Genomic DNA, 10,013 nt, shown 5'->3' on the forward strand with positions numbered 1-10,013 from the left:
CCTGCCTTCTCTTGCTTATTATAGCACTTCCGCTCGTATTTCCTTCTTTGCAGCCAGTCAGGAGGCAGGAGGGAGGTCAAAGCCTATTTGAAAAATTTTGCAAGGGGCTGCAGCCTCTCCTTGCCTGCAGTGGCTGAGAAAGGACCGTGCATGGCCACCTACCTGGAGCTGCCCACCCATGCGAGGATGCCCATCCTGGGACTGGGGACCTCTCCTCATTCCTGTGCCTCTGGTCACGCAGGTGGCACCAGAAAATTGCTGAAAATCATGGTAGACTTTTTCAGCAATCTCCTCTTCAAGTCAGGAAAAAGCAGCAAATCCTCTATGTGGCATTTCTTGCCTTTTGAAATATTTCAGGTAATGCAGGTATTTACCCCTGTCCTTCAGGAAATTTTTTAAGTGAGCAGGTAGTTCTCACTTAGTGCAGGTAGTGAGCAGGTAGAAGGAGATTTTTCTTAGCTATGGAAAAAATACATACTACAAAAGTAAAAACTTCTGCCTATCTTTTTTTTTTTTTTGGCACTGGGTATTAATATCCCAGCATGTCACACGTAGATATGGGAACTTAAGTGGCAATGAGTGGATTTGGAAATGGGAATATACATTAACTCCTTAGAGAATGAGGATAACTTATTTGTATGGCAGCAGATGAGTATGCAGCACCTTGGAGGAAAACAGTTTGGGTAGTTACTTACCTGCAAATGTTATCTAACGGACTTCTGGTGAGAGAGAAGATTTAATGATATACTGAGTTATCAATGTAAAAGGAGTCTGGAAATGAGCTGAAAATTTTAAGAAAGTGAGCTTCTTAAGAAAGAAGAAAAAAGGTGGATCATCGCCTGGATTTGAGACTGGAAACTAAATATGTTGAATTGCAAGCTACCAACTCTGTGAAACACTGTCCAGACTGTCCAGCATAGAAGCATCTGAAATTATTCTTGCTATATTTTTAGGTCAGCTGCTGCTAATCATCACATAACTCATGCACAAATGGGGCTGGGTTTGTTTAACCCTTTAAGTCTTGATTGGTCTGATGACAAAAGACACTAAGAGGCCTAAAGTAACTAAGTAGGCTTTAAAAAAACAAAGCGTGCCTTGTGTGGGGCCTCTTAGGGAACTGACACCATGATGGATGAGCTCTCTGAAGGAACCTGTTAAGATGCTAACAGGAACTGGTTAGGACTAAACAGAAGGAAAATTTTGGACACGTGATCTGTGCCACCACAAAAATCTCTTGTATTAATGCCATGAAAACATGGCCCAAACCCACTGCGAATATTTAAACAAAGCTATTTGATCTCAAGGTTCCCACAGCAACTTCAGCTGTGACTCCCTGCGTTTCGGTGCGGCAACAGCGCCTCCCCTTTACCCAGCCACTCTGATTTGAAGTCCTGTTCAGTGAGCACCATGTAAAATGAAGCAATGGATTAATTTTTTCTAAAAACCATCTCACATTAGAGAGTTTTGTGTAATCACAGGGTATATTGTCACCTTTACTCTCCACCGACGACTCCTTCACTCAAAAGTGATGCCGACCGCTCCTGCACGACAACCTCCCCATGCTGCAGCAGCACCCAGAGACAAGGCACTCTATAATGCCCAGCGTTAGGCCCATGTCACTGTTAGTCTGCTTTCCCATGCCGCCCTAGGAGCTGCAGAGTTCGTACGTAGGAAGGGGTGGGATGAGGAAAGGGGCTGCAAGAAGGACAATTTGTAAAAATTTAAACTGGCTATTGAGTTATGTGTAGTCTTGTGGAAAAAAGCACTGCTGTTTCTATGTGCGTTTTTTTTTTTTTATTTAGGTGAACCAGCCAAGCACCCTTCGACTGGAAATACTTGGAGAAGTGAAATCATAAAAAAATAAATGGTGATGGGTGGGGATGTAATAAAGTTAGATGTAGGAGGTGGTCGTGGTTTTGAATCATGTTTCTGTTTGATGTGCCATTTTACCCAATTGGTATCCAGTCATCAAACAACTCCTCAGTGTCTCCAAGCCAAGAACCTGAAGTGATTTACTTTGCTATTAAATATCAGGTTGTGTATTTTACCCAGGAGGTGGCACTGTCTGTAGCATTTTCCCATCCTCTCACCTCCCTTGTCCTGTGTCAACAAGAGCCGACTTGTTTGTGTGCAAGGCCAGCAAGCTTTCCAGAAGTGATCCATTTCCTCATGTCACTAGTATCTCACACTAAAATTGCTTTTAATTTCTGGGCAACTTAGAACTTATTTTGTGATAGGCCGATGTCCAAATATGAACGTTCAATCCTTAGAAAAGGGCAGATCAGCTCAGTGACTCCTGTGGCCATTTTATTCCAGAAAACTAATAAAAGCAAGATCCAAACTGGAACACCTTATTATTTGGGGTCTTAAAGTCTCCAGATTTGGAGAATAGCAAACTTATTTTTCTGTTATTTACTGAATTACTGATGTCTCTTCTTATTTTAGTCTCCCCAAGGGACAGTGAAAGATGCAGTGATGTTTGCCATTGATGTTGGGTACCACCACTTTGATTGTGCCTACCTGTGCCAGAACGAGAGTGAGATCAGGGATGCATTACAAGAAAAAATTAAGGAGGATGTTGTGAGGCAAGCAGACCTCTTTATTGTCAGTAAGGTATGTCCTTGGATAACTTGTCTCACATGAGGACAGCTCTTGGGAGGAGAGACAAGGTCCCAACCTGTGAACTGCCAGCAGGTAAAGCTGGACAGAGAATTAACTCCCCTCTGTCAGGGCAAAGTGTTTTGCGGATGGAGGGAAGGAAGAGGTCAACTTTTGAAAAAAAAAAAGCCTTGATTTGAGAGAGATTTTTTTGTAGTCCATATCCATTGTCAGCCATGGAGACAGGAACTGAGGCCGTGCTCTCAGTTGCCTCTGAGATAGGAAGCAAGGCTATTGTATTTGTGGTCGCTCCCGCTGTGCTGCCGACCTCAGTCTGTTAACTCCTGTATGTTATGTTTTGTTTTGTTTTTTCCCCCAATAACAATAGTAGGAAAAATAAAGTAACTTCTATCTGCTGGAAGCTGGTGGGTCGATTTTCACCAGTTTTGCTTTTTTGATTCATTTCATTTAATCGTTGTATAAATTGTTGGAATTTTAGAGTATCTCATTCTCATTTTACTTAACTGACAGTACCGCAGATAAAATAAGGAGCACCAAAGTGGCACCTCCTCAAGACAAGATGTGAATCATGAGCTGCCTCTGAGTCTGCACTGTGTGTCTCCCTGCCAGGGATGCTCTGCGGTCATAAGGCTAGGAGAGCAGCTTCCCAGGCTCTGTGTTACCCCCACAGCTGTGGTCCACCTTCCATGAGAGGCCCCTGGTGAAGGAACCAGGCCAGAAAACACTTGCTGCCCTCCAACTGGATTATTTGGATCTCTACCTGATACACTGGCCCATGGGATTCAAGATATTAAGACAAGATATTGAGACTCCTGGGAGTCACCTGTCAGAGCTCTGTCACTTTTTCCTTTGGGACCAGACGTACCCTTAGTCCTCTTTAATGAGGAGTGTTGTTAAACCTCATTAGGCTGTAATGATAAACCTCTGCACAGAGTGCCCAGGAGGAAAGATAAGGTCATGGCTGCTTAAACTAGGTCTTGTAGTACAAAAATCACCTTATTTTACCCTGCAGAGCATTTCCATGTCATGGATCAAATTACCATACCGACCAGATTCTTCTGAAAGCCTGGGATTTGGCTGTCATTTGCTTGTCCAGGATCAAACACTTGTGAATTACTTAGTTCCTCTCCTCTCCTCTCCTCTCCTCTCCTCTCCTCTCCTCTCCTCTCCTCTCCTCTCCTCTCCTCTCCTCTCCTCTCCTCTCCTCTCCTCTCCTCTCCTCTCCTCTCTCCTCTGCTCTCCTCTCCCCCAGGTTAAATAAATCCTTGTTTCGCCATCAAGTCACATCCCTGGTCTTCCCCCAACCTGACTGAGGCACATAAAAGTGTCTGACCTTCCTCTGCCTGCAGGACAGATTCTCAAGAGGCAGATTTTGTTGAAGATTATTAATCTGTTCGTACAGATTACTGATTTTGGCCACCTCTCTCCCCAGCACAGGCTAAGCCAATATATGTAGCATGTCTCCAGCTCCACTTGCCTGTAGAATTTCTAAGTAATTTCTTTAACTACTTGCAATTCAGCCTACCTTAAACACAATTTTCTTTTGTGATCATAGGCAGGAGAGGAGCTGTTTCCTGCAGATGGAAATGGCATGATCATTCCCAGCAATACAGATTTTCTGGGTATGTGGGAGATGCATTCATTCACAAGCTGAAAAATTCTTGCTGGTTTGAAATAACAGCATGAAAACTTAAAGGTTTCCACTTTGGGAACTGTTCTAAGAGAATTTCCCATGTGAAGTATTCCAGATTGCTGATTTCTGTGTGCCCTTGGGCTCTTTCTTGTCTTACTTTGCCAAAATTGAGGTATTTTTAAGTCTCCTGCTTACTAAACTGGCTGGGTGGGCATGGCAAGAGGAAATCTTTGACTGTGTGTGTTTGCTGCAGTGGCTTGAGCTGACAGATGCTGTTGCTTCAGTCCCCACACCACACTCTGGGCATTTATCGGTGGCTTTAGCTGTATCCATGCTCATCCCTCATTGCACCTGATCTATCCAGACCATAAGAAAGCCAACATGCCTGTGCCAAGGTACTCAGACCATCCAAAATTCCCCCCTCTAGAAAGTACTGCAACTTGCCCAAAGTCCTTCGCTAAAGCTGTGTGTGCACCACAAACAGACATGAGCACAGGCTGCATGGGAGACAAGACTTGGGTGCAAGTTCCAATTTCTGCTTGGCTGATGGTTTGGGCTTCCTTTCCCCTCCACCCTCACTGAGTGCTTAGCATGGCCAGGTCAAAAGAAAAGAAGAGACTCACCAGAGTCAGAAGAATTTGCTGATGCTTTTTTCCTTCTGTCAGATGAAGAATAAGGCACATTTTTGTTGCTTATTTGAAGGAAAAAAGTGGACATTTCAGGCTGCAGCTTATGATAGCAACTTCAAATAAAATTGATTTCTTCTTTGGAAGAGGTGTATCTTCTGCTCTAAAGGCTGGCAATGGATTATTTTCTCCTGTTTCTTTTCTGCTGGAGGTGCCCATTTAATTAGGGCTGTCTAGCTGTTTTATTGTTTGCTACTGTGAAAGAAAATAGGTGGCGGTGGGGGAACACAGCACTGCCACCGCTAAATGGGACATCTTCCTTGGGAAATTAAGCAGTGTTGATGATCAGGTGTCCTGCTCTAGCTCTTCCAGAACAGCTCCTTGTCAAGCCGCTCTGTTCCAAATGACATGCTTTTTATTACGGGATAATTATCTTAGCAGCAGAGGAATTATCCTAAAAAAACCTCTCTTTTATTTATGAGCAGAAGGTCTATCTGGGGATAATATTTCAAAATAGTTGAATTCTACTGAAATAATAATAGTGTAGTAATTGTTAATCTTGAATAATGCTGTTATTTATTTGTATGATGATATATGATGTGAGTGCCTGAGTCTTGACCAAGGTCCCACCATTCAATGTACTGTACTAACACCACATCAGAAGAGGATCCCAGCCATTATGATCACTGAGGTCTTTGTGCAGGTATTTTTTCCATATGAAAAAAAAAATCTTAATTCAATAGCAAGTCTGATTCTGTAGTGTTTCGAGGCTATGGAAGACCTAGTGTATGTGGGAATGGTGAAGGCCACTGGAGTCTCCAACTGCAAACAGATCGGCTGCTGAGCAAAGCAGGCTCATGACACAAATCTGCAAATAATCAGATAAATCATTCTCAAATTCATCAGTACTGACATCCCACCTGTCTGGGACAGGTGTATTTGATGGAACATCTCTGGCAGTAAAATACTTTTCATGGTAAGGCTGTGCTTTTTCATCTCTTTGTGGGAATACACCTGTATTTGGCTAAATCACAAAGTAATGAAAGATGCAGAATACCTGTGCCCTTCCTTGCACAGGAAGCTGCAGTCACACAAGCCTGCGGCACTCCTGGGTTGAAAGTGCAACCTTCACCTTTCTTCTGACTGCAGCACTGAGCTCGTGCAGGCTGAGGGCTGAGCTCTGCAATGGGCAATGTGGCGGGGCTTACCCTTCCTTCCTACAGCCCCTAAGAGGCTGCATGAATAGATAGGACCAGAGCCAGGCTACACTGCTGGGGTGAATAGGTAGGATTGGATGATGTGAGAGTGGGTGCTTCATCTGGATGTGCACAACTGGACCTTTCAGCCCACTGATACGGGGACTGTGAGAGGTCATGAAAAATGAGGCAGGCAGCTGGAAAGAGAAACTAATCTGTGAAGATTGGGCCTTGCTGGAGGCAGGGTTGGGAAGAAGGGGAAATCATCTGAAACACTGGCTGACTCTTAAGAACTCTATAGCTCCAAAAAGAGCAACCTTTTCAAAGCTGATGGGGGGCTTGGTAGGTCACCATAGTGATGCTAAACCTTGGAGTACCTTCTGCTTCTGAAGAAACCTAATATTTATTTTGTAGATTGAGAGCCACCCCTCTCTTCCCCAGGAAGAGCTGATGAAGTTTTGCCAGTCCAAACGGATCTCTGTCACTGCATATTGTCCCCCTGGAGCGCCCAACTGGCCATGGTAAGAATGCTTTGTGAGACTTCTTTCTTAGACACAGACTGGAGCCAATAAAGTAAACCACTCTTAGGATGTGGATAAACCCTCACAGAGTAAAACTGATGTAATTAGAAAAATATTTACTAATTCATTAAAAATGACACATGCACAGAAACCTCTCACGCTTATTGTGCTATTCAGTCCACTAGTTCATATCCATGCTGTTAGTGGAGTTTCATATTTAGGAGAAAAAGGATCAGTTGGTTGGTGAAAGTAGTGAAAATAATTCTTAATTGAGCTTGGGTGAGCTTATTAAACATGTAAGAGAATGTCTGAACTAAAAAAAGCCCAAAAACCAAAGCAACACATGCTTATGAAAACAGCAACTTTGCAGTCCTGCTGAGACAAATGGATTTGGTTTTTAAATGGATGACTTGAAGAAATTTTGCTTTTACACCAGTCTTCATGGCTTTTTCTGACCTGGGACAGGGCATTTACCAGAGCAGCTGTGCTTGTGAAGGACATGACAGCTGCCTATTCTCAAGATGAAATGTTTGGGATCTGGACCAAAGAAATTCCTGGCCTGATCCCAGGCTGGACTGAAATGTATTAGAGTGACCTGTTATACTAGAAACTACAGGCCTCTTCTCATGTGCCAAACTGTGGTAAAAGGAAAAGAATGAAAGCAGGGACTGAAGCAATAAGAAGATGGTGAATTAAAGCGTGCAAGATGATACTTTCTAATCATTTAAATAATATTCTTACACTACAGTGCTTGAGGGAGAAGACAGTGGGCCATTCAACTGCTGAAGACTGCTCTTTCTTTTCACAGGTCCGAGCCTGAGGATACTTCCCTTCTGGATGATCCTCAAATTAAGGAAATTGCACTCAAGTACAACAAAAGCCCAGCTCAGGTCAATACTTGTCATAGTATTTTCTGTGGTGACATGTATTTTTCCCGCTTGTGCTAAAGTAACAGAGGTATTATGCTACATACAGAGGTATTAAGCTGAGTTCCAGCTGTGTCTCATACACATTGTAATGTTTTAAAAAATATTGTCTCTAACATTAGTTATAATGATGGACAGAGGATTACCAATGGCTTTGGGCTTTAATGGGCACACTAGCCACTTCTACACACAGCATCCCTGGCCAATCCTGAACTCTTGTTCAATGCACTCCCATGCTGTCATCACAACTCCAGAGACAGATGATTAAATGAGCTCATGTAGTAATTAGGAAGGGTTTACTATAGTGCTTTTCCTATGTGAGCCATCTCTGATTATCAGTAGAGTTGTTCTGTGTAACCATGTAGGCACATATGGTTTTCAGATTTCAGAAGGCAGACAGAACTTCTCAGCTGTAATTCCCTATCTGTTCCTGCAGCTGCTTATCCAGCTCCAGATTCAAAGAAACCTGAGTGTAATCGCCGAATCTGTCAGTCCATGTAATACTGAGGAAAATTTTAAGGGGGTACCTTACAAAATTATTAATATAAACTTTACACAGAAAAATCCACTCTGCCATTGGAACACAGTACCCTCTTCATACTTAGAACTGATGAAACCTTTTGTCTGTCAGATAGCATGTAGGTTACTTTATGAATGCAGAAAGTTACTTGAAAAGTAAGGAGCCAAGTCAACTTCATTAGAACACATCAAGTAAGAGAGATTAACTTTTCCGCCTTGTGATATAAATATGATGCAATTAGACCCCACCAGCACTGTAACTTTATGACAAATGTGCATCTGTCGCACACTTTCTAGTGCTTCAACAAATACAACGCTTTCCTACTTCTGTTTTTGGTATTTTTTCTGCAAATGAACTTACACTTGTCTTTTTGCAAACTGAAGTAACCCAGCTGTTTGGGACCTTTATTCAGGTGTGTTGAATTGGTTAAAGAGGAGATGGAAACCTTCCTTGCTTTCAAGGAACAATATTGTATCTGTGCATTAAGCGAGTGAGTAGCTCCTCCTCCATGTTTCAGCAAGACTGGATTATCATTAGATATCCTCTTAACAGACAGTATTTGACAGCCCCAATTAAAAACAAAAAGAGAGAGGGAACTTTAGCCAATACCTTGTCACATCTGTATCTGCTGGAATCCAGCACTAGGGTTTATCAGAGCAATGCCCATCTTGTACAGGTTGGTAGCACTGGGAATTTTGCAGGTACGTTGTGTGTTAAGGTATCTTGTAACGGATGTGTATCAAACGGCTGTCTGAAAATCAAAATCAGCTGGAAACTCCAAAATAAATAGGCGACAATTGTTTCTTCTGTTTTCTTTGGCTACTTTATATAAGAATAAATTCCATTTTAAGAATGAGAGTTGTAAGGTTTTTTGTGCCTATGTATTTATGCCGATGTTATTAAGCCAGCATCTAGATAATAGAATGGTGAGATACAGACTTACCAATATCTATGTGGGCAACCTGTTTTCCCAGGTTACTCACTTATCTAATAGCATACTGCAGATTTAGGAGTTCACGAGAGAGGTTTAATATCACGGCGAAGTTTGGCAACTTCAACTAAGCAAAAGATGCAATATCTTTTGAGAACAAGGTCACTGGTATCTGTGAAGGTTACAGAGCATTAACTTCCACTGCCCTGTGTAAACTAAGCAGACTCACATTAGTGTTTTTACTGTAGTTCACAGTTTTATCTCTGCAGAGCTTTTGTCAGACAAAAAAAGCTTTTTCTTCTTAGCCTTAAGACTAGATCCTTAAAGTGTTTTAATCATACTCTCTTCTTCTAGATGCAAAAGTCACAGGGACTATCCTTTTTTGGAAGACTAACATAGGCGTAATTTTCAGATGCTCCAGGGATCAGGATATTATTGTATCAAGCAATTTGTAATACTTCATGTGTATTAAATCACAATGTAAGTGGAATATATATTACAAGATGGGAGAAGGTAGCTCACAGGCATTCTAAAGTGATCTTTGAGCATGCATGTGTTTGCTTCCCTTATTATCAACCACAGTTATATCAGCCCTTTACTTGTATCTTTGCTGTGCTTGTTGTAGCAAAATTCTCAGTTGCAGCAAAATATATATTCTTTTATCATTTAGTAATGATAGTTAAAGAAGTTTAATAAACCTGAATCTTTGGGATTTGTGAAAAGCAGTCTTTTGTCATATAGATCCTGACAAATTTTAGAGAAATTTAGATTCTTCTAGTGGTTGTATTTTTGGACAAAAGGGCAAAATATATGCTATCTTTCATGTTAATATAAGACAATCCATTTAACATCAGAAGATCTTTATGAGATAAGACTATGCTGCCTGAGATTCTTAATTCAGTAATTTCAGTGTAACCTTTTCAAAGGACACTGCTGCAGGATCCATTTTTTTAATGAGGTTTCCTATTTATGAACTGCGAAAAACTAATAAACTGGTGGGAGATTTGTATGTTTGGTTTATCATATCTACAAGAGTATATA

At 41.7% G+C, this 10,013-nt stretch overlaps 1 pseudogene; it reads left to right on the forward strand.

Moving 5' to 3' along the window:
- Positions 1–150: 150 nt before the first annotated feature.
- LOC141944156 (aldo-keto reductase family 1 member B1-like) lies at positions 151–9,634 on the forward strand (annotated as a pseudogene).
- Positions 9,635–10,013: the final 379 nt, after the last annotated feature.

This window comes from Strix uralensis, chromosome 5, assembly GCF_047716275.1.
Source record: "Strix uralensis isolate ZFMK-TIS-50842 chromosome 5, bStrUra1, whole genome shotgun sequence".
Taxonomy (NCBI): Eukaryota; Metazoa; Chordata; class Aves; order Strigiformes; family Strigidae; genus Strix; species Strix uralensis.